The sequence below is a fragment of the Halichoerus grypus genome, chromosome 11, assembly GCF_964656455.1.
Source record: "Halichoerus grypus chromosome 11, mHalGry1.hap1.1, whole genome shotgun sequence".
In the NCBI taxonomy this organism is placed as follows: domain Eukaryota; kingdom Metazoa; phylum Chordata; class Mammalia; order Carnivora; family Phocidae; genus Halichoerus; species Halichoerus grypus.
Genome location: NC_135722.1, coordinates 96,099,130 through 96,122,507, shown reverse-complemented (window position 1 = coordinate 96,122,507; position 23,378 = coordinate 96,099,130). Strand labels below are relative to the sequence as shown.

Genomic DNA, 23,378 nt, shown 5'->3' with positions numbered 1-23,378 from the left:
AATCTAATGAGCTCATGTTTGAGAAAGCACATTGTAAATAATAAAGCATTATACAGGTTGCTATTATCATTCCAGTGAAGTTTCTGGCCAGATGGAGGCTGGGGGTCAGAAGCCGTAGCGCCTCTTTCTGTTCACTCATTTGAATTAGGAGCAGTCAAGATTGCAATAGAAGATGATCCTGGAGCCTGAGCTGCCCAGGGGCTGCGCTCCAGGTGGGACTGGATTCAACTACAAGTAACCAAAAGAACAGAAGCTCCTATAAGGTAGGAGTTTATTTTTCTCTCACATGAAAATCTGGAGGCAGCCAGCGAATGTCAGGGAGGGACACTTTGGTCCATATATCTCTCAGGACCCCCACGGTCCTTCCCACTTGCTCCTCTATCCCCCACTCAGAGCCAACCTTTGTCCTCACTATTCAAGATGGCGACCGTCACAGCCATGGTCCAGGGGGCTTCACTGTCAAGTACGAAAGGGGCAAAGGGCATGCACACCGGCTATAATTTAGGGAAGACTCTCGGAAGCTGCCAGAAGATACTATTGCCTTCGGGCAGAACGTAGACGCACGGTCACACTTCGCTGTGAGGGAGGCTGGGTTATGTAGTCTTCACTCTGGGCGGCACATGCCCAGGAAAATTCTACTGCCTTGGAAGGAGAGGAAAACGAATGTTGGGAGGAAAACCAGCATCTCTATTGTGGGATGGAGAGGGGACAGCAGGGGAAGAGAGGCTGGTCAAAATCCATGTTTTCCAGTTGGACTTGAAAGACTTTTATTACCACGTTTCTTTGCGCCAAAGACCTGAAGAGAAGGTTAATAGTGTGGACGCTGGTATTTGCCCCTTCAGACCAAGGAGCCACGGGGATGTCCCAGATTTCAGGACCCATGGTTTAGAAATGTGCCTCAGAGGCAGAGGTGCCCAAGTTATTTTTTCTGATAAAGTCAGAAGCAGGCTAGGTGATAAATGTGGTCTGGGACTCCTATCTCTATCTGTCCATCTGTCTGTCTATACATCACGACAGAGAGACCAGTGTATGAGGCTGTCTTAGCACTAAGTTGTGGGCCGCGGAACAACTGCCTGGAAAATAGTGGCCCCAAGCACTTCCGCATATGCCATCGTGTCCATTTCACAGAAGGAGAAACTGAAGCGCTGAGAGATTCAAGTAACTTGCCCCAAATCACATCGCTTGTTAGTAAACCGAGCCAGGTGTGAACTTAGTGTCTTGCCTTCGGAATTCATGTTCTTACCACTGCACTGGGCTCTTCCTCCATCCGTGTGCCTGTGTGTCTGTCTCGTCAAGACAGACAGGGCTCCCCGTACCTCCCCTCTGCCTCTCCGCAAGGCCCCAAACCAGCCCTTTTCCTGAATCAGAAGGTCCTTTCCCAAGCCCTGCATTGCTCATCACTCTTCTTAAATATCACTTCCTCCAGAGAGCCTCCCTTTAATAACCCACGTGGTCTGGTCATGTCAACCCCGTTCATGCCCCTGTCCAGCAGGGGCTGGCTGGGCCCTAGTTTATGGGCCCCTGTAGTAGGCGGCCTGTGTATCTCTCCTGTGTTCCTGTCCTGTCTGCCGACCCTAGAGTCAGTGGGCTCTAGTCACAGTGTTGGCCCCGGGGAGTCTTCTCTCCGCCCTATGCAGACCCCTCCTCTACTCTGTGAATCTGGCCCCCTCCCCACAGCCCCGGGAACTACACTCCTTCCACCAGTCCCTCTGCACATAGAGCCCCCCCTCAGCCTCCCCTCTGGCCCCTACCTTGAGCCCATAAAGATGCTCAGGTCATCCCATGTGGTAAACAAAACTCCTCACTACCAGGATTCCTTTCCGGTTGCTGTTCTTTCTCCTTCCCTTTCTCAGCCAAGTGTCTTGAAAGAATAGTCCATACTTGATGCTTCTTTTTTCTTATTTCCCTTATCTCCTCCACCAAAGGTAGCCTGGCTGCTGCCTTTTTATGCCATTGACCTTATCTGGCCAAGGTCACATACGATTTCATATTGCGTATCAATGGGCCCTTCTCAGCCCTTATCGTCCCATTACTCTCTGTGGCATTCGATGCTGTTAATTGCTCCCTCCTTCTGGAGACTTTATCTGGCCAAGTTAGATTTGGGAGGTCTTAACCCAACCAAGGATGGGGTGCAGGTACTTGGATTGGCAAGTGTGGAGTTTAGAGAGGACTTAGGGCTGGAGGTGTGGAAAAATCTTTTCCCTGTGGAAAGCCCTCTCATGGCTCCCCTTTGCCCTAAGGCCAGAGTCTACCCTGGGAGGGGCCCTCTCAGCCCAGCCTGGGCAAGTTGGAAAAGTCAGGGGGTCCAGCCAAGCCTGGGGCCAAGTAGGAAACCAAGTCCAAACCCGAAGAAAGGAGGTTCAACTAGGTTATCAACATCCAAGAGGCCAAGAGCAAGGGCGGCATTAATCCTTATCTGTGGTTCTCAGTTCAGTTTTTAGTACTTCTGAAAAATCTTTCCCACCTCTCTGTTACAAGCCTCTACGGCACCAAGCACGTAGCTCCCCTTCATAGCACGGCTTCTAATTGACATTCGCTATTTACATTTCATATCTGTAATTTTAAAAAAATCACACGGATATTGCATTTGATATTTGTGATCTACATTTACGCATTTGATTATTAGATCGATGTTTGCCTCTTAGACTAAAAACTGCATGAGGGCAAGAGTGCTTCCTGTCCCGCTTTCTGCCGTGATGAGAGAGTAGAGGGATTGATGAGTATCCAGAGGAATCCCGGAGGTGGAGGAAGAAGAGCACAGAATGTTCAAGGTCAGGAGCAATTGCCTGGAACATGCATTGTCTAAGACTGTTTTTTGTGGGTTAGCGGAGGTGGGGCGTGTGGGTGGGGTGGGGTGTGCTGGTATAGGGGCGGAGTGCAGGATCTTTCCTCGCCTGGCTCCTTCCTGGCCTGGAGCCTCACCCCTCCCCACCTCCATCTCCATCTCCATCTCTGCCTCCATCTTTATAATTCTAAGACACTGTTTGTAGCTCCCATGAGTTGTAATTTCATACCCTCAACCTTTATTTATTCATGCTCTTTCCTCTTAATCTTCTGTTCTTACCCATGGCAAATTATTGTTTATCTTCCAAAACTAAACTCAGATGTCTCCTTCTCCAGACAGGCTTTCAAATCCTCCCAGACTTTGACGCTTTCTTCTGTTCCACACTATTCGGGGTCATTCTGTGTAAACGAACTGGCAGCTCTGTGAAGGCAGGAGCTGTGTTCCTAGTCTTCACTATGCCCCAGCACCTGGCACACGGTAGGCGCTTAATAAGTGAGTGAATGTGTGAGTGAATGAATGGCAACCTAACCCAGATTTTTGGAAACAGTACTGAGTTCAAACAGCCTGTCTTATCATGCCTTACATGGATTCGTAGTTGTCACACCATAGGTCCTGATTTTTCTCCTGGAAATTGTGGTTGCTATAAAAATTGCACAGTATTTCCCAACCTAAGGTCTTTGGACCCCCAGGGAAAGTCATAATAAAAGGTTCTGAGAGCTTCTGTCAATGTCTCAAATAGCCCAACAGAAATCATACTGTTATCTGCACTCGGGCCACAAGGCTTACCTAAAACATCGGCTTTCTCTGCTTTTAACTGGGATTGTGTCAACTCCGTGCGCTAACAGTGGTTATCTCATGCTCCTTGGGAGCTATGATTGGCTGGGGATGACATCATAGGAGTCCCTGGGGTCTGTGGAAGGAAAAACAATAAAAGAGATCCTGGGAAGTTAAAAGGTTGGAACCACAGCAGGGAGGATGGGGCTCTGGGCTCAGAATTAGGAGACAGGAGAGCTGGCCATGGCTCTGGTTAAACGCCCATCTTCTCTGTGCTCCCCACGCCCACCCCCCCACCGCGTCTCTCCATCTGGAGAGTAGGAACATTCATCTCTGCCTTGAAGGTCAAACAAGGGCAAAGGTGCCTCCAAGAGGGCGCAGTGCTAATGGAGGAGCATGCCACCCTAGGAGGTCCCCAGGAGAGTGCAGGCAGAGGGAGAAGGAGAAGTGCTTCCTTGAAGTTGGAGCACGGGATACAGAGAGGGGTGGAGTGGGTGTCCTGCTGGGGGAGGTGGTCAGGCAGGCGTCAGATTGTAAAAGGCAGTGAAAGCACACTGAGGGGTATGGACTCTACGGTCCTTCATAGAAAAATCCAAAATCCGTATTGGCCCTCAATTAGGGTGGACGATGTGGATCCCAGTGCTTCCCTCAGTGCTTCTCAGGGGGTAATTTGGACTCAGCATCCACTGCAACCCCCCTCTTGCACTGTTGATTTCAGCCTGAAGCTCTGAAGGTTTCAACCCAGTTGTGGCTCCCAGCACGCGGAGTCCCCGAGTCCTGAGTGCTCCCTGCAGAGGTGTGCGTGGCAACCAGCCAGGTCGCTGGGACCAGATACTGGCAGCATGGCAATGAGGGCCAGAGCCGGCGGAAGCCCCTGAGGATGACAGGGGGCCCTTGGCGGGAGGTGTGACTGTGCCCCAGCTGTGCTCTTCTGTCCAGAGCAGGGCAGAGGGAATACTCAGAGCTGCCACTCCCCCCCGCAACCCCCGCGCCCCCCCACCCCCCACCCCGCCGCCACCTCGGGTGTGTTCTGAAAACCCTTCATTCCTGGAGACCAAAGAAAATGCTGCCTTCCCAGGGGGGAAATCCCACCTTCCCCAAGTCCCAACTCAGAATGAATTCATTCTTTCTCTGTGCTCGTACAACACCTTTCGGACACCTCTCCTTGCTACTTACTTTGCTCTGCCTCCTGTTTGGATGATTTCCTTTCTTGCCTGTCTCTCCCCGCCGCCGCCCCCTCTCCCCCACACCGAGCAGGGTTGCACCTCGCCTGCATTTGTATCTCGAGCCCTGAATGCTGAGCCCGGCAGCTAGGGCAGGGACCCAGTAAAAGTTGTTGATCGCGAGAGAAAAGGTCTTTTGTGGCCACATCTGATGTCTGATTTGAACCTGGCCTGGAAGTACCATGTATACACGGAGCACCATTACCCCTCTCTCAGGCCCCGTTCTTCCTTCGTGTTTTCTCAGTGTCTACAGCGAGAGGAGTTGAAACGGTGCCCAGAGGGCTCCTTGGAGAAGGTTTCCTTGAAAACGTCAAAAGATATCTCCAGTGAGGACAACACAGAAGTCACCCCAGAGAAATCAAGGTCTACCGCTAAAATTTCCCAAAAAGGTGATGATGTCAGCACTACCCTTTGGCCCCATTTTGTACCGAGCAGATTCTTGGAAACACAAAATCCTTCTGGATGTCCCCCTCCTCCTCTCTGAGCCCACTTCCTACTAGGAGCGCCCACATTGCTCTCCCCTCTCCACCCGGGGTGGAGGGAAACCCGCAGAGACCTAGCTGGTGCCTTGGCAGGGGTAGGACCAACTGAGGGAGTGTGTCTGCTGGTGGCTTCAGCAGGTGGGGACTTGCTTCGGGACTGTGTGATTCGGGGGCAGTGCCACACTCATCTTGAGGGACAAGGGAGCATCTGAGAGCAGCTTTTCCTCCCAAGTTCCCTCCAAGTCACTGCGCTGGAAAAACACTTGCCTCTGTCACTAGGCTGCACCTGTAAATAAATCGGAAGATAAAAGAGGCCTTTCTGCTTTTCAAACGGTGACAGGCGCATCCCGGTAAATTGCCTTCATGCTTTTTTAATAGAAGTAAAAAGGTTTGGGTGGATTGCGTCGCCTAATACAGAAGCACTTTTCTCTCATTTGAGCGGCCGCAGATGGGATAATGAACACATTTTTATCTGTGTCTCTAAACAGAATGCAAAGAACCCGGAGTTAGACAAACTTTCCTTTATGGCATTTTGAGGAAAAAGCTGGGAGTGGGTGGAAACCTCTTGGTGACAAACCTTGCAGGAACTGGGAGCTGAAGTTGAGGGATTTGCTCCCCCAAAGAGCAGGCAGCCTTCTCCTGGGCTGGAAGTGTGTTTGCTCCTGGGATGCAGAGACCCACTTCTATATTTCAACCTCCATTTATTTACCTGCACGATGGAAGTCAGGTTCCCGATTTCTAGAATTATTGGGAAAGCACCGGCCCAGTTCAGCCACGTGGAAAGTGTTGAGTTAGCGCCAGTGAAAGCCTATCCTGGTTTGGTATCAGGATGTCCACATCACCCAGGCACACGTTCCTCCCAAGAAGCAGCCATTCAAGGGCAACCCCCTCCATAAAGAAGAAGGCTGGGTGAATGGTCTCTACAGGGCTGCCGGACGCCACCCATGCGGTCTGGCCACTGGGGGCCCCCCACATCTCTGCAGCCCCTCTCAGGGGCGTGGACTTTCTGGAAGCTCCCTCCATCAACCCCTCCTCTGTGCCATTGCTTTGCATGTCCCATACTGCTCTGCCACTCTTTACCTGGACGTCGGTCTTTCCTCCAAGAGTGGGAGAAAGCGAGCAAGCCTCATGCTGTTGGTGCTGTTATGCTCAGCACCCAGGGCAGTGCTGACAAACAGCTTGTCAGGGACGGAAGGTTTGCGTCCCCCAAACTCCTATGTTGGAGCCCTAAACTGCCCATGTGATGGTATTTGGAGGTGAAGCTTGGGGGAGATAATAGGGTTAGATGAGGTAACGAGGGTGGACCCCCATGTGGGATAACCCCCCACCATTATCTGAGCACACAGCAAGATGGCAGCCGCCTACAAGCCAGAGAAGAGACCTCAGAACGAAACTACCCTGTTGACACCTTTGTCTTGGACTTCCTGGCCTTCAGAACGATGAGAAATTTCTGTTGCTCAAGCTATTCAGTGTATGGTGTTTTGTTAGGGCATGTTTGTGGGTGAATGAATGAGTGGCCCCAAGAAGTCTGGTCTTCACACACTTGGGGTGAGTAGTCAAGCCGACCGAGGAGCCTGGGAAGCAGGATGTGGCCGAGGCTCCGAAGCTGAGAACTCAGTCTGTCCCTGTGCCCACCCCGCCACTCAGGGTGTGTGACCTTCGCTTCTGGCTGTGTGACCTTTAGTTTCTCATCCACCTCAAGGATATAAAAACAAGATGCAGAGAGATCAGTGAGGTTGGGAGGCTTTCTCTGGAAGGAGCTGTCGGTGGGCTGTATCCCACCTCCCCCCATGGGAGAGGGGAGGGGGCTGCTTCCCTCCCACCTCCCCAAATGAGGGGACACGAAGAGAGCCCCTCAAGAGCTTGGCTAAGACCTGAGAAGGTCTAAAGGTGAAAGGATGTGGCTGGCCCGGGCGTGCAGATGCTGGGCAGAGAGGGACATGGTGGCCTCAAACTGCAGTCCTCCTAGAGTCTGGAAAGGGCACCAAGAGAGCCTCCTTCCTCTGGGCTGGTGCCGGCCTTGCAGACGGATGCTGGGAACTTTGTGGTTTTTTTTTTTTTTTTTAAAGATTTTATTTATTTATTTTAGAGAGAGAGGGTGGGAAAGAACATGAGAGGGGAGACGGTCAGAGGGTGAAGCAGACTCCCCATTGAGCAGGGAGCCCGATGCGGGACTCGATCCCGGGACTCCAGGATCATGACCTGAGCCGAAGGCAGTCGCTTAACCGACTGAGCCACCCAGGCGCCCAATGCTGGGAACTTTGAAGGCTTCGCGCCGGCACCAGAGGCTGGGCTGTGCCCTTGGCTGCAGGACTGGAGGAGGTGGGGGGTCATAAGCCCCCAGGAGAGGAGGTGTCAGCACATTGAGGGAACCACAGGTGAGAGAACACACATGAGCCCCTGACAAGGGAAAGACTTGGCATCTGGAATCTGCCATGTCCAGAGGGTATGGAGGCCGTATTACCATCCTACAAGTCAAGTAAGACCTGCCCTGGCCTTCCCCCTCCCCCACTGCCCCATCTCCACCCTATCTGACCTTGGTGGGGGGGTGGGGGGGTCCCAACAACAGACCCGAGTGGAGGAAGAGTAGAATGAGAACATAGTGATAAACCCGTCCATCCCTGTGCCCACTCTGGGTTTCCAATGAGCGCAGGGCGAGCTGGGGGATGGGGGTTGCAGGCAGGATAGGAACTAGAGGCTGATGTTAGAACCACCTGGCCTTTTTTTTTTTGTTTTTTAAACGGAGAGTCACTCCAGAAGCTATGAGGTTTTTCTAAGAGGTCCTCCAGTGGTCAGGGAAGAATGTGCTTGAAGGGGCTGTAACACAATGACAGAATGAAGCTGCTTTCTGCTTGCACCCCGGCAAATGCAGCTCCCCCGGCGGACGGATGGTACCGTGTCCTACCTGAGTGCTGGGGGAGGCCCAGGAGCATGCTACCCAGAGGGGCAGCGGTCAGGGAGAGCGCTCGCAGCAACTCCTGGAGGTGTGTGCTAGGTCCTCCGGCCGGCAAGCACCCGATAGCCGGCCTGATCCGGCCTACCGCAGAGTTCTGCAAGAGAGGGAAGGGGGCCTTCAAGATTTTCTTCCTAATCAAGACATGGCACATTTTTAACCTCATTAGAGGATAAGTCAGGCACCATGAGAGTTTAGAGGGAGCAAGGGCACATTCATTTAGGCTGTTCCTTTACATGATTCTTTGCCTGGGGTCCCTTCCCAGCATGAAGTGGGTCCAAATAAGGGCAAAGAAAGGACTGTTGGGAGATTAGCCTCTGAGTGGTGCCTTTATTATTTTATTTATTTTTTTAATCCTCAATGTTCATTGCAATTTTTAGTTTCAATGCTCAGCCAATCTGGACAATCCATTTACATATGGAAAGACCCCCAACTCAGTCAAAACCCAATAGAAATTATCTTTGAATTAACCATAGTTTTCAGGTTATACGCGTGGCTCCAGAAATTGAGAATTTGCAGTATTTATTTACTGGGTCAGTTTAACCCCTTCCAGACCACCCCTTCCTTTAATTCTTCCCCATGATGAGGACACTCTTGGATAGGGGAGGAAAATAAACAGAGAGAGGGCTCTGGCTGGGCAGCGAAATGGAAATGTGTTTAAAGGGTAAGGAAAAAAAAAACGATTTTGGGCAGTGAAGTTGGCAGAAAGAGATAAAGGGGATTTGGTTAGAAGTGAGAGTTAAATGATAGTAAAGGTCTAGAGAAGCTGTGATCAATAAATATAAAGTTCAACCTCATTGCTTTTTTGTAGCTGAGAAGGGCCGAGCCCCTCCTGCCTCCTGCCACCGGGCCTCCGGCTGCAGATTTGTGCTGGTGGATTCAGCTGATGAGGCCCTCCGACCCTGAACTTGAAATTCACTGAGTCTGGCCAGAGCTCTCGCTGAGGCAAAGAAGAGCGGACACCGCGTTCCTTGGACTTATTTGATGAGTCCAAGGTCGTATATGCAGGGATAAAAGTATCGGTCTCTGTACCACCAAGATAGGATTTTGGACCTGGGTGCATGGCTGCCTAGGGTTCCCCATCGGTGCTCTTCGGGAGGGCCTGCAAGCCTGTCATTGAGAAAATTGTTCATTTTAACATTTTTCTGAAGTTTTCCATTTTCTTGTGACCCTCAAAGAGGCTTGGGCTTTCCCAAAAGGAGAAAACCACTGGTCTATCAAGTTCTATAATATCTATGAAGATACTCTGTCATATACGACTATATAGACCAACAGAGATAGGAATATTGAGGAAGTGAGAAGGAGGAGGGGGTTTTGTTATATTGCTTCTTAAAAGCAGGGGAAGATGCTCTGGGGAGGATTTCCTTCCATCTGTCTGTCCGTCCATCCGTCCCCCATCGATGAATGTCTAATGTGTGCCAACCCTATTAAGTCCAGAGGGTTTAGACACGGACGGCACAATGTGGTGGGGTAGATAGGTATATGCCATAAAACGAAAACTGTGAAGTAATTTCTAGAATTGATGCCTTTTGGGGTACAAGTGGAGGTACACTGCGGGGAAGGAGAGAAGGGGCTCTGGTGGGCTTCGTAGAGGCTGTGATGCTTGAGCCAGGTCCAAAAGGAAAAGTAGAGGCGATAGAATCTTTTTTCTTGGGTATCTTTAAAGTAAAGATGCCCTCCTGGCCAAAGGCCGGGGCCAGAGAGCAAGACTTTAGAACAGCTGACTGTGCAAGGGAGGCCTGGGGATGTGTGCATGCTTGTTTGCACACACTGTTGGCTGTGTGTTTTGTGTGCCTCTTGGGGAGCAGGCAGGGGAGGAGGGATGGAGAAAACGGAGGGGCTCTGTGCTCAGTATTCTCTGGCTTCCTGTTTTGCGTGGTCCCAGGCAGAGAGAGAACAGCATGGGGCTCACTGGTGATTGACATGTCTTTTGGAGGAGAGAGACAGGCTAATAAATGGAGCACAGAACAGTGGGAGACAATCTGGGCAGGACACTGCTTCCTCATCTCCATCCCCAGCTGCATCTTGAGAGACAACGGATGGTGACCAGGCTGGCCCATAGATTGGAAGAGGCCAGAAGTGATTTTTCTCTCTCTCCCTCTCTGTCCACCTTCCCAGCAGGACCAGGAGTGGGGGAGGGGGGCCTCTGGGTAGTTGGCTCCTCCCCTAGGAGCAGGTGTGAATGAAGGCGTGGATCCAAGGAGGAGTGGGGGGCAAAGCGTTACTAAACATCTGCTCTTTTGGGTTTGGTTGGGAAGACCTTTCACAGCTGGCTTCTACGAAACCCACCCCATGCTAATAAAAGATTGAGAGAGGAAAAGACCAACTCAGCCCCTAGCAGGCTGGGGGCCAGGGGAACTGTTGGCCGCCTGGAGGCGGGGCAGTCTTAGCGCTTGCTAACAGGTGTGTGGATGAGAATCCAGAAACAAAGACTTACTCACAGAGATTAACCAGGGGCTCCTGCCCTGCAGGGTCCAGCTCTGATGAGCTCTGATACAGGGTGAGAAGGCAGGGGGAGGGACTTAAGACCCAGCTCTGTTCCTCTTGCTAATGGACGGGAGACAACAGGTGTTTGGAAAGAACCGACAACCCCTAAACCTGGAGTTAGACCCGTATTTTCACACTTAGAAGTATTTTTTAATGTCCAATAGTCTCCACGTCCGTTTGCTCTTCCCCGGAGCCCTGTGAGGCAGGTGTTTACATTAGTTAGCTGTCTTTCCAGACAGAAACACTGAGGCGCAGAGAGTGCTTTGACTTCAGTTGCAGGGCTAGCTAGAAGTGCCAGGTGCAACTCGGACTTCGAAGCCTTCTGGCTACAAAGCCCATGTGCTTTGCAACTAACCTGCCCGGCCCTTCGGAGCTTCTTGGAATTCACAGCTTGCCCCCGGCTCCCCAGGAGCCCCAGTACAGAGAGGCTGGAAACCTGTCCTTCCTTCATCTGAGGAGGGTAGAATAAGAGTGGGTGAGCCAGGATGTGCACATACCATGCCCTCAGCAAATGCAGGGAGGAACAATGAAAGGCTCACATTTCTTTTAAATTATGCAGTGATATATGTAGTTACATTTAAAAGTCCACGCAGTGCGGATACAGCCTAAGTGCCCCTTCTCCCCCCACCCCCCACTCCCAGGTCTTCCCTAGTGACAACTGGGGGATTGGTGTTCATCCTTACAGACAGGCGCCTCTATCTCTAGGCACAACTAGAAACACTGGGTCTTTGTTTTTTACATAAATGGTAAAATGTGGTATTACGGCTTACAATTCACTCTTTGCACTTTTTTGCTTAACCATATGACTTGGAGAGATTTCAATTTCACTGCCTATAGAACTACCTCATTTTTAAACAGCTAAATAATATTACATTACTTAGATATATATGTATACTTTACATATATGTATACGTGTGTATATTGTTTGACTATCTTCCTCTCTTGGACATTTGGGTCACGTGTTTTCCCACTGTTAGAAATAACGTAACAACAAAGAAACAACATAACAAGGGACATCTTTGTCCATGCTCTTCCATACACATAACTGAGGAATTCTCTAGGGGAGACACCCAGAAGTAAAATTCTTGGTAGAAAGGTAAGCGCATATTTAATTTGAATACTCTTTGCCAATTTACACTCCCAACAGCAGTGTTTCAGACTTCCCATTTCCCCACACCCTCTTGAACACTAGATATTATTAATATTATACTTTTTTGCCAAAATAAAATATTTGATTTGATTTGATTTGAATTTCCCTGATTTCTATTAAACATTTTTCATGTGTTCACTGCTTATTTATCTTTCCTCCTCTATGAATTACTTGTTTCTATTTTTTGCTTATTCTTACCATTTTTGTGGAAGCTCTTCATACATCCTGGATATTAATTCACATCTGTTATGCACGTTTCACGTATTCCTCCCAGTCTGTCAATTACCTTTTAACTGTGTTTATAGTTTTTTTTTTGTCAGACAGAAACAATTAGTTTTGACACAGTCAATTTATCAATTTTTTTCTTTTATGGTTTTGGTTTTATTGTGTCTTCCCTAAGAAGGTCTTCGCTACTCCAAGGTTATATATTTTTTTGAATTTTCTTCTAATATTTGCATAGTGTTCCCCTTGCTTATGAAGCTTAGTCAACTTGAAATTTATTATTTTGTTATGGTGGAAAGTGGGCTCTATTTTTTCCAAATCGATAGCTTCCATGGTCATTATTGGTGGCCCACCTAGTGTTTATTTCCACTTTCTCTAGATTTTCATTTAGGCATTCACCCCATCCCCATCTATCCCCTGGGCTTTGGGGCTAGGCCTCTTGAGTTTAGGGGTAATCCCATATACCTTGCCTAAACATCAGGATGGCGCCGTCTTGGTCATGGTGTTTCTTTCGGGATTATCAGTATGACACGGTTAGGGTGAGGGGAAGTTCACAGAGTGCACCTGGGTGAAATACTGTGCTCACTTCTCAAAGATAGCACTGGGAGGAAAAAAAAAAAAAGCACTCAGAGAGGAAAAAACAAAACCCAACAAACCCTTTCTTCCTTTGGACATCATGGTTTGTAGCTATGGATCCAGAAGCTACTGTAGCTCTTTTGCTAACCGTGAGAGAAGCCAGCCTGAGGATGAGACCACTTGCAGAGATGGGCACGGCTATGAACGAAGCCTCGAGAATGGAGTCAGAGCCACTGGGTTGGGCCAACCTTGAGGCCTTGCCACCACCTTATCTACCTCTGGGCTTCCTTATGCAAGCAATATGTTTCCTTATTGTGGAAGACTAGTTGAGTCAAGATCTCTGTTAAGGACAACAGGCAATCAGTTGATACAATGAGCAATTGTCCCAGTGCCACCTGTGACCCATTAGTCCATCCCCCCATCATTGGTTAGAAATGCTATCGTGCCATCATATACACCTGTACATGCATGAATTCTGTATTATCTGTCTGTTCTCGGGCTGACATCTTGTCGTTCTCAGGACTGTGGCTGATGTAATTATACTATCTTTCATACTGCCAGGGTAGATCCCTCTTGCTCGTACTTCTTTTTCAACAATTGCCTGGCTATTCTTGTTCTCTTCCAGATGAATTTAAATTAAGTTGATCAAATTCTGTAGAATTCGGTTAGGATTTTGACCAGAAGTGGCTTTGAATTTGGAGAATCATCATTTACCCAAGGCTGAGACTCCCTAGCCAGGAACATGAGATGCCTCTCCATTTCTGTAGATCCTCTTCTGTGATCCTCAGCAGAGTTTTATAGTTTTTCCATAAAAGCCTTATTCATATCTCACTGGGTTCATTCCTTGGGACCTTAGAGGAATTTGTTGTTGTTGTTTGCCTTGGGTTTCTATTTTGCATATCTGTTTTTTTAAGTGGTGGCATGGAGGGAAGCTTTGGGTTTTGGTGTTTGTTCTGATACTCGACCATCACGCTGGAATCTTATTATCTAACAGTGTGTCATTTCATTCTTTTGGATTTCCTAGGAAGATAATCATATTATCTGAAAATAACATTTTCCTCATTCATCCTTCTTTTATTTGTTCTCCATCCTTCTTTTTCTTCCCTCAATGCAACCTCCGGAATCGTGTTTGAACAAAACGGGCATCCGTGTATTGTTTCCAGGCAGAATGGAGATGCCTCTAATGTTTTTTGGAAGTTCTGGAATTAAGCTTAATTTTCTTCCTGCATTGTTGAGCCTTTTTTTTTTTTAATGAGGAAAATATATAGAATTTTATCAAATGCTTTTTTGGTGCGTACTGAGACAACCACATAGAATTTTCCTTTATCATGCAGTGAAGTATATTAACACATTTTATGATGTTGAATCAGCCTTTATTAGTAGGTTTGGGTTTATTAGTAAACCCAAATTGCTTACGAGGTATAATTCTTTATGCATTGCTCAATTTGATTTGCTAATATTTTATTTTGGATTGGGGCAGCAAAATTCAAAAGTGAGATGAGTCCTTAGTTTTTCCCTCTTGCTTGTTGCGCTCTCCTTATCTGTTTCGAATACGTCGCCGGACACTGCTTCTCAGTCCCTTTGGCTGGACTCTAACCCAGCATGCTCCGGGGCTCAAGCTTTGGTCTGCTTCCCTTCTCCCTCCACACCTACTCCCAGGTGATCTCCCCCAGACCTGTGGCTTTAGTACCCTCTATATGCTGGCAGCTCCCAGATGTATAACTTGGGCCCAGTCTTGCCCATTTCCAGACTCATATAACTAGCATTCGTATACCCTTAACATATCCAGAGCAGAATCCCTAATTTCCCCTCTGAAAGATGCTCCACCCACAACTCTTCCCAACTGCAAATGGCAACACCATCCTCTGGTTGCTCAGGCCAAAAACGTTGGAATCAATCTTAACTTCTCTTTGTCTTTCATACTTCACATCTAATCCATCAACAAACCCTTTGGTTTTCCCAGGACCTGAGTGATCCCCATTGCCTCCAGCCAGCCCAAACTCTTATCTCATGTAGATTATTGCAATAGCGTCTAACCATCCTTCCAGCTTCCACTCTTGCTGCCCTTCAGTCTATGACACAGCATGGTGCTCCCCAACCCCTCCATCCTGGTCACTCTTCTATCCATGCTGGCCTCCATGTTTTTTCTCCATCATGCCCAGTGTGCTTCAGCCCCAGGGCTTTTGCACCTGCTGCTTCTTTTCCCTGGATCACCATATGTCTTTCTTCCTTATTTCCTTCAGACCTGTGTTCAAATGATTCCTTATCCCGAGGATTTCCACAACCACCCTACAGATCATCGCAACCCTCACTTCCACACTCCCTACATGCCTTATGCTGCTTCTTTTTGCCCCATAGCACTTACCTCCATTTGACATACTATATATTCATTTGTTCGCTCATTGTCTGTCTCCCCCAAATAGGATGTCATCTCCATGAAGGCAGAGACTTGCCTGTTTTGTTTGCTGCTATATCTCCAGCACCAGGAATAATGCCTGCACAAAATAGGATGTCTCACGAACATTTGTTGAAGTAAAGAACTATTTTTTCTTTTGCATTTGTGGGTTGACTCTAATGCCAGAGAATTTTACATGTATATCTCACTTTTATCCTTGAAAAATATTTGCAATGGAAAAGAGGACAGAATCATAGATGATGCTTTTCTTTTTCTTTCCTTCCTTTCTTTTTCTTTCTTTCTTTCTTTCTTTCTTTCTTTCTTTCTTTCTTTCTTTCTTTCTTCTTTCTTTCTTTCTTTCTTTTCTTTTTTTCTTCTTTCTTTCTTTCTTTTCCCCCCTCACAGATGTGAAAGCTGAAGCCCAGAGAGCCTCAGGGATTTCTCAAGGTCAGGAGCCAGTTGATGGTTGTGTTGGGGTTGAATCTATACCTCGTGTAGACCTGAGGGACTCCCAGGGTATCAGGGGCTGGGGAGCTGTCTGCAGCTGGAAGCATGGATCAGGTGAGATGAGAAGACTCTGTGACCCATCCTCCCTTACCTGCTGTCCTACTTTCTTAGAGATAAGACATTAGACAAGCCATTCGAGAGAGCACAGGTGGAGGTTCTGGCTTTGTAATCAGTTGTTGACTCTGGGCGCTTGTAAACCAGGATGTTCCTATCTTGTGTGTGCTGACCACCTGCTGTTGGCCTCTCCGGGCCCCTCTCCACCCTTCCTCATCCTGCTCTGGCCCACCCCACCCCCAGGCTCGCCCACTTGCACAGAGTCAATGAGCTTCCTTTCTCCTTGGCCCCAGATTGCTCTCTTGCAGGTGGCACCGACACAATTTTGGAGGACAGAACAGTAAGGTCTCGGATTTATTCCCCTGACTCCCTCCTTGCAGGATCCCCACAAGCCGGCTGTGTCCCTTGACTAACGGCCACAGCTCCTATCAGGCAGCCCCCTCCCCACCGCCCTGAAAGTTACTCTCTCCCTGCGCCAGTAAGTTCTCCTTTTGTCATCCCTTCAGGCCCAGGGGAGGTGAGGGACCCTTCTGTTGCCAGTCTAGGGACGCTGCACTGGCCTTGGTTAGTTTCCTTAACCCTGCCTGCACCTCTGTAAATAGTTGTCAACTTCATGGGATGGAGATTGAGTGTGCCACCGCCCCCCTGGGGTCCCCGACTGACATTATGGCTCTAAGGACTCCACAAGGTAACGTAAGTGCCAGAGACAGCCCTTGGCACAAAGCAGAGGCTCTCCAAATGACCCTCTTCTCTTCTGGGAGAGCTGAAAGGGATGGTCGAAAGGCAGGACATGGAGGACGGGGCTGCAGGGGGGAGACCCGGGCTCTGCATCGTGGTGTAAGCACCACAGAAGAGAGAGGACCACTTCCAGGGCAGCGTGAGAGGAGCTCGGGTCCCCTCCTCCTCCTCACCTGTGTCCTGCAGTCAGGCCGACTCTGTAGTTGCTTTCAGGGCAGGAGGTGCAAGGTGAAGGAGGCAGGTGGGGATGGGGGAGGGTGGAGGCAACTTCCTGCAAACCTGCTCTGCTGCCATCTCGTAGCAATTAACAGCTCCTCGGTCCCACTGGCCTCCCCCAGGCCACCAGCGGGCTGAGACACAGCTGCCCATCCCCAGCCCTCCCTGCCCCGAGCTGCAGCCTGGCAGCCTCCGTCCGTGCCCCAGCCTGGCAGCGGGAGAAAGGGCTGTCAGATTGCATCACATCACTGCTTGCGCAGGAATCCCAGCTGGGCCAAGTGACCTTGTAGGTTTTGAGGATCATGGGTGGTGGGGAAGGAGATAAATAGCCTGGCTGGATGTATAGCAACTTTCCAGCCAGAGGGAGGTAGGAGCCAGCTCTCCCTTGAATACCAGCCACTCTCCCCCCTCCCCACCATCTTGCAATCACTCTTTGGGATCTGTACCTTCAGGGACCTTGCAGCAGGTGGGAGTCAGGCTAGACTTCAGGGTGACCATTCTGATTCTCAAGGCGACAAAGAATTCCTTAACGAGGGAAGGAGAGGTTGTTCAGGGTAAGGAAGGTTCAACTCCTCTTGGAGCCCACATTCTCCGATGAGTGGTTGAATTACCACAGTTCACTTCTGCCAAGCACTTTGGTGTTTTAAATGCATGATCTCTCTTGAGCTTCACAACACCCCCACAAGGCAGGAATATTTAGCAGTATTTACTATAGCGGAGGAACCAGAAGCCCAGAGAAAGTTAAATGAACTGTTCAAGAGGCAGAGAGGAGACTCGAATCCAACTTGGCGGACTCCATAACCAGATGACGACTTTCTCTGCAGGTTATTTTAAGTGATGAGATCATTCATTTGCCTTTCTCTTCCTCCTCCCTCCAGCTCATTGACTGTGGGCAGCATGGAAACCAAAGTTAAGTCAAGGTTTGGTTTAATCTCATCTAGGTCAACTTCCTGGAAGAGGTGATAGGAAGGAGGTACGGTTGAGAATACCTTCTGTAGATTGGGGATCTTGAAAAAGAACAGCCATTCTGAATCTCGAAGGCCTGCTCCAGAGAGTTCACCGATCATCCCGAAGGAGCCCTTCCCCAGCTCGCCTCTCCCTTGGCACGTGCACTGTTTTCCTTCCCCCATCTCTTTGGTGTCTTGGCAGCAGAAGGGATTTCAGTTAGACTTTGGGAAGGACTTCCTTATTCTTCCATTGAGAACCATCTTGTGCATCTTTATAACCTTCCAGGGAGATCACGGTGTGGATCAGGTTGCCGTTATTTGCCATTGTATTTGGGTTGAGCCAGTTCTCCTTTTGTCTTTTGTTTTTGCTTTTTCCCCCCTAGTTGCCTATAGGCTTCCCTGATGCAGAGCAATCACCCCATGGGGCATGGCCCCGAAGCTGAGGGGTGGAGTGGAAGCTGTGTTTGAGGGTGACGGTGACATAATCTTGAAAAAGCTCCATCTGTCATCTCTGGCCTTTTACTGTTGTAACAGCACTTATGGTCCCCGCCAACTGCTGAGGAATCTGTCGGTGGTTTAATTAGCCTATAACTCCAGCCTCCCCCACCATGCAAGAAAGCAATAAACAGCTTCCATCCTCTTAGTGGGGCTGGGCAACCACGGCAGGGGGAGCCACATGAGGCTCAGGGCCAGTGAGGTCTTTGAGGGCAAATGAAGGACTCAGGGACCTGCAGGGAATGAGTCTTGACTCCCGCCTCCCCTCCCTGCTCGGGCCATGGGAGACCAGTTGGTGCGTTCAAAGGAAACATTAACAACGACAATATAACAATCCCTCGTGTATCTACGGTGTTTTCCATTCAGCAAGAGCTTTCTCTGACACTTTCTCATTAGGTACCACTCTGGACCTCAGTTTCTTCTTCTATGAAATGAAGGCATTGGGCTCAACGATTCCTGAAGTCTTTTCCCCATCTGGACTTTCTGTGGTTTCCATTATCTTAATAAAACCCCAGGGACGCAACTGGATCTGGTGTCAGTAGCCTCATTTTATAATTGAGAATACCGAGGAGCAGAGAAGGGAAGTGATTTGCCCTAGGTCACTCAGAGAACCCTGCCAGAGCCGGGCCTGGCATGCGGTGAGGTGGCAAGAGGAAGGAGACACACCTTGACTTCTCAGCTCAAGGAGAGAGGAGGCAGAGGGGTGCTTGGAGGCCCTGAAGCTGTTCCTGGACCATTTTTGAGGAGGGGCCTGCCCTACTGCCCTGCAAGGAAGGGTGGCTGGGGAGCTCTGGGTGGTGGGGGACATAGCCAGGAATTTGTGCCCGAGAGCCTCCTTTAGAATGCCTGCTCCGCAGGGATGGTCTGTCCTGTTCACTGCCATCTCGCCACGGCCTAGAACAGTGTCTGCATGTAGGGGTGCTCCAAAAATGCTAGTCAGTGAATGTGTGAGTGCATGGGCCCGGTGCCTGTGATCTCAGGGCCCCCTTCGCAATGCCCTGTTCTCCTTGTGCGGGGCCCGGACACCGGAGTGCGTGCTGTCAGCAGAACATACTGGCCTTGGAGGGTTCTGAGATCAGACAAAATTCCCACATTTTTCTGGCTGCCTATAAGCACCCCCTGACTTCCTGCTTGCTTCCCTCACTTCACCCAGGCCCCTCAGAATGTGTGATGGATGCTCTGCCAGGGAGGAAGGGTTTGATCTGGGTTTCCAATCTCCTCTGGATGCACCACCGCCAAAATACAATACACAATTACGGGGATACGATACATCAGTGATCACTGAGGAAAAGAAACCCCATTTGGACGGCAGAGCTAACGGCTGGTATCTAAACTTATGACTAGAGTCAGCTCTGAGCCCCTCTGGTTCTGCGGCAGGAAGCCAGTAGTCGCCCCCAGGGAACAACCCGGCATTCCTTCACAAAGCCCAGCCACGTCCCGTCCCTCCTTCCAGGCCCCAGAGCCCCAGCTCCTTCCATTTCCCCTCCGGTGTGGCTGCTCGGGCCCTCGGGCTTCTCTGCCCTCCAGCATGCCTATTGCAGGCACACAATCTTCCTGATTGCCCCTCTTTGCTGCCTTCCAGAGCCAGAACAAAAGACCCTCTCCTTCCAGGAGATGATCTGCTGGGCCACTTGGAGAACACAGTGGAGGTGACCAAGATCCCACCAGATAAGAGGCAGCTGTGGGGGCACCACACAGATCCGAGGGCCACGGTTCCTGGCCTCTACCCTGCTGACCACTGGCCTCTCTTCTGCCCAGAGACCCAGAGGCCTGAAATCACAACCAGGGGAGCACAGGAAATAAAAACAAGAGCCCACTCCAGAGCCTGCCTGTCTCAGGGGCTGACCAGCTTCTGGATGGCCTCCTGCCATCTGTCTGGAGGCTGCATCTTCCTCCGTGGGGTACACCCAGATCAGCCCAACAGAGCAGGTCCTCCCCTCAACATGCCCTCTTCTTCGGAGTTTTGAGACCTGGGGTGCATGGTCAGGAACCATTGAAAGTGCACCACAGCTTGGGTGCATGTGTATGTCTGTACTTTTTCTGGCAAGAGTTTTCATAGCCTTCATCCGTTTCCCCCAGCCCTTTAGGACAAAAACATTGCCTCTGCCTATGAAGGTGAGCAAGAAAGCAGAGCTACCTCAAATTGTGAGTAGGCGTTTTGAAGTTTATTTTATTGCCTTGAGCCTTGAATTACATTTTCTTGGCACGTGGATGGGTCCTCTTTTCTGGTTTGATAAATAGGTTGGTCATTTGCACCCAGGTGCACACACAGAACTAACCTGCCCCGGAGCCTGGGTCACGATTCAACCTTGGAACAAGGAGGACACCAGCTAAACAACATCAGAGTGGAACCCAAGCCCCATCACAGCCCACCCAGCCCCAGGACCCAGTGCGCAGTTGATAACCAGACTGGACACCCACTGGGGTGACTGCCGTCCCAGGCCAGGGGTCCTTGGAGCACACCCTCTTTCCCCAAACCTGTGGGCTTTTGGGGAGACATAGCTGAGCCCCACTGCTAGCCAGCCCATGAGGACCCCAGGCAAAGCTGCTCATTTGTTTATGATAAGGCCTTCAGTCTCTGGATATTCCAGGAAGATAGCACTGAGCTCACTTGTCTCGCTGAGAAAACAGAGGCCTGGAGACCAAGAAGCATCCTCGAGGTCTGTTGATAAATACCACAGCTTTTCAGCCTGGTGAGACTCTATGATCTTTGTTGAATCACCTAATCTACTCAGCTAATTATGCCCCTTTTCCCTTCTCTCTCTCTCTCCTACTCTCCCTTCCTCGTCACAATGTGGCACTTCAGAAACCCTCTCAGAGGAATTTCAAGGAGCCGGCTGGGTCTCTGTGGAGTACACCGCATTATCTCATTACCATCTCGCCTGGCGATCGGATTCCGTTAGCTGACTCTCTTTATTAGCAGGCAAAGGCAAACTTATGAAATACCTTTAAACCTGGATTTCCTTAACAATATATCATTGGAGAACTGACAGCCCTTGCTCGCTTCCCTCTGCCAGAAAGAATTAAGATTGTTCCCAATTTAATCTCTCTTCTGCATCGGAGGTGGATATTTGTTGTTTCAGCAGCAAACTTGTAGTAGAGGTTCTGGGGGAGGAGGCTTTGGATTGTCTCAGAATAGCTTTGATAGGTGTCCCGTGTGCCGTTAGCGGACAGGGCTGGCCCTGGCTTCGAGGAGCCTGGGCAGAGGTCCCCAGTTCTACCCTTGATGGAAACAGCTACCGTCTCTGTAGTTCCAGGGACAGGTGTTGGGGTGATGGCTGGGCTCTCACAGACACTTCTCACTGTAATGCACGGTAGTTCCTTGGCCTTCTGGCTTTCTGGAAGTCAGAGTCACCAGGCTGGCTCTTGATGGGGTTCTGACTGAGTGGTGCCCTAGCTCTAAACCCCGGGGTACGGTGCAGGGGTGCTCTTGGTGCCCTGCTCAGATCCCCATAGCTGGACTGGTGCACTCACCCCCCAGCTGAGTGTCGGCTGCTAAAGCTCACAGCTGTCCCCCTTCTCTAGAGAAAGAGCCTTAGATGAATAGGAGCCACCTGACCCCAGAGGGTAGCAACACACTGCACTGCTCACCTTGCCTTAAGCCATTAGACTACGACTGACTCACATAGGGGCACAAAAGACCAGCCCCCTTGCCCCAAGGTGAGTCCGATTTTGCGGTATAACCCATGCTCCTGGGGTCCCAGTGGGACCAGGCTGAAGCTGATCTCAGCCCAGACCTCGTTCCCTCACCTGCTTCTCTTCTGCTTCCCCAGTAACTCACATTCCCTAGGCTCAGCTTCTAGGAAATGGTTGCATTTGGGCTGCTTGGATTTCTGGGCCCTGATGGGCCTCATCTGGAGTCAGACTCGGTGCGTGTGGCAGGGAGTCACCATGGACAGTCAAGGCTGGTGGGACCGTGCAGTCAAGCCATGAGCAGTCACTGAGGCCCCATGGGCACTTCCCGAGCACCTTACCCCCATAATGGACAGGTGTGGCTGGGAATGCCGGGGCCCCTAGCCTGCCTGGCAGGGGCTGCCTAGGACGCTGTCCCCCCCACCTCCCTGCCCACCCACCCTCGCCCCTGCCACCTGCTAGTGGAGCACATAAGCCTCCCTTCGAGGCAGCTCTGAACCATGGCCTCTTAGATCTGCACGGCCCCCGCCAGAGCCGTGGAGCCTGACCAGGGCGCACCCTGCCAAGCACATCACATCCCTCCAGGCGCTCTGCATGGAGATGTGGAAGGCTGCAGAGGAGAGGGGGGAGGAACTGTGATGGAAAATCCTATTATCTAGCCAGGCCCCCATTGATAGCCCATGCATGAAACCAATTTACAAAGTGTTGAGTCAAAGCCTCGTGGACCGCCTGTTCTCACGGGAGCCCGGCAATCACCCTGCCCATGGCCTCCGCACACAGAATGCCAGGCCGCCCGCCGTCCACGCTGGCTCGCTCCAGAGCTGTCAGTCAGTGCCCTGGCTCCTGCTAATGTCGGGAGAATTTATTACTGTGACGGAGGAGAGACACTTGGAGGAAAGCATGATGATTTTCTGATCTCCACTTTGCTGGTGGCTTAAGCGAGCCCAAGTGAGATTCTTGGGGCTGTGAGCATTTTCAGAAGGTCATACTGTCTGTCCGTCTTCTGTCACTGGATTTGGGCAATGCCGTGGAGGCTCAGGTGGCACTTGTGATCTGGGACAAGGCACTTAACCTCCCTGAGCCTTGGCTTCCTTCTCTGGAAAAGGGAATGCCCTTCCCAGCTGAGGTCAGGACTATACGAGATGGTTGGTGCCCACAAAAGTGTCCGGCGCATAGTAGGTCCTCACAGACACGTTTATTATCATTTTTCACCTCAGCCAAAACAGTTCATACAGTGGGCCAGGGAAGAAGAGGCTACTGCTTTTCTTTGTAGAATATTCTCTTAGGTCTTACATGTGTAACAGTCAAGAAACTCGTTTATTTAGCCGCGGTGTCTCCTGCTGGAAATTATTCTGGCCTCAAAAGAGACTACTACTCCTACTAGCTACTGCCACTATGGTCCTGACTGTGTGCCGGGCCCTGTTCTGAGTATTGCGCACACATTAAACTACCTCAGCCTCCCCATGTCCCTACGTGCTGGGTACTGTTACTATCCTATTTTATGGGGAAAATGAAGAGCAGCAATTGCCCAAAGCCATAGACCATAAGATGCATATCTTAAAGATTTTTTTTTTTTTTAATTTGACAGAGAGAGAGACAGCGAGAGAGGGAACACAAGCAGGGGGAGTGGGAGAGGGAGAAGCAGGCTTCCCACCAAGCAGGGAGCCCGATGTGGGGCTCGATCCCAGGACTCTGGGATCATGGCCTGAGCCGAAGGCAGACACTTAACGACTGAGCCACC

The 23,378-nt window shown here is 50.2% G+C and overlaps 1 long non-coding RNA gene across 1 annotated transcript; it reads left to right on the top strand.

The window, feature by feature from the left end:
• The first annotated feature begins 2,714 nt into the window (after positions 1-2,714).
• Positions 2,715-5,524, top strand: LOC144379548 (uncharacterized). The gene is made up of 3 exons (XR_013442706.1): positions 2,715-2,771; positions 3,121-3,262; positions 5,027-5,524. It is a non-coding gene; the product is annotated as an uncharacterized LOC144379548 (long non-coding RNA).
• Positions 5,525-23,378: the final 17,854 nt, after the last annotated feature.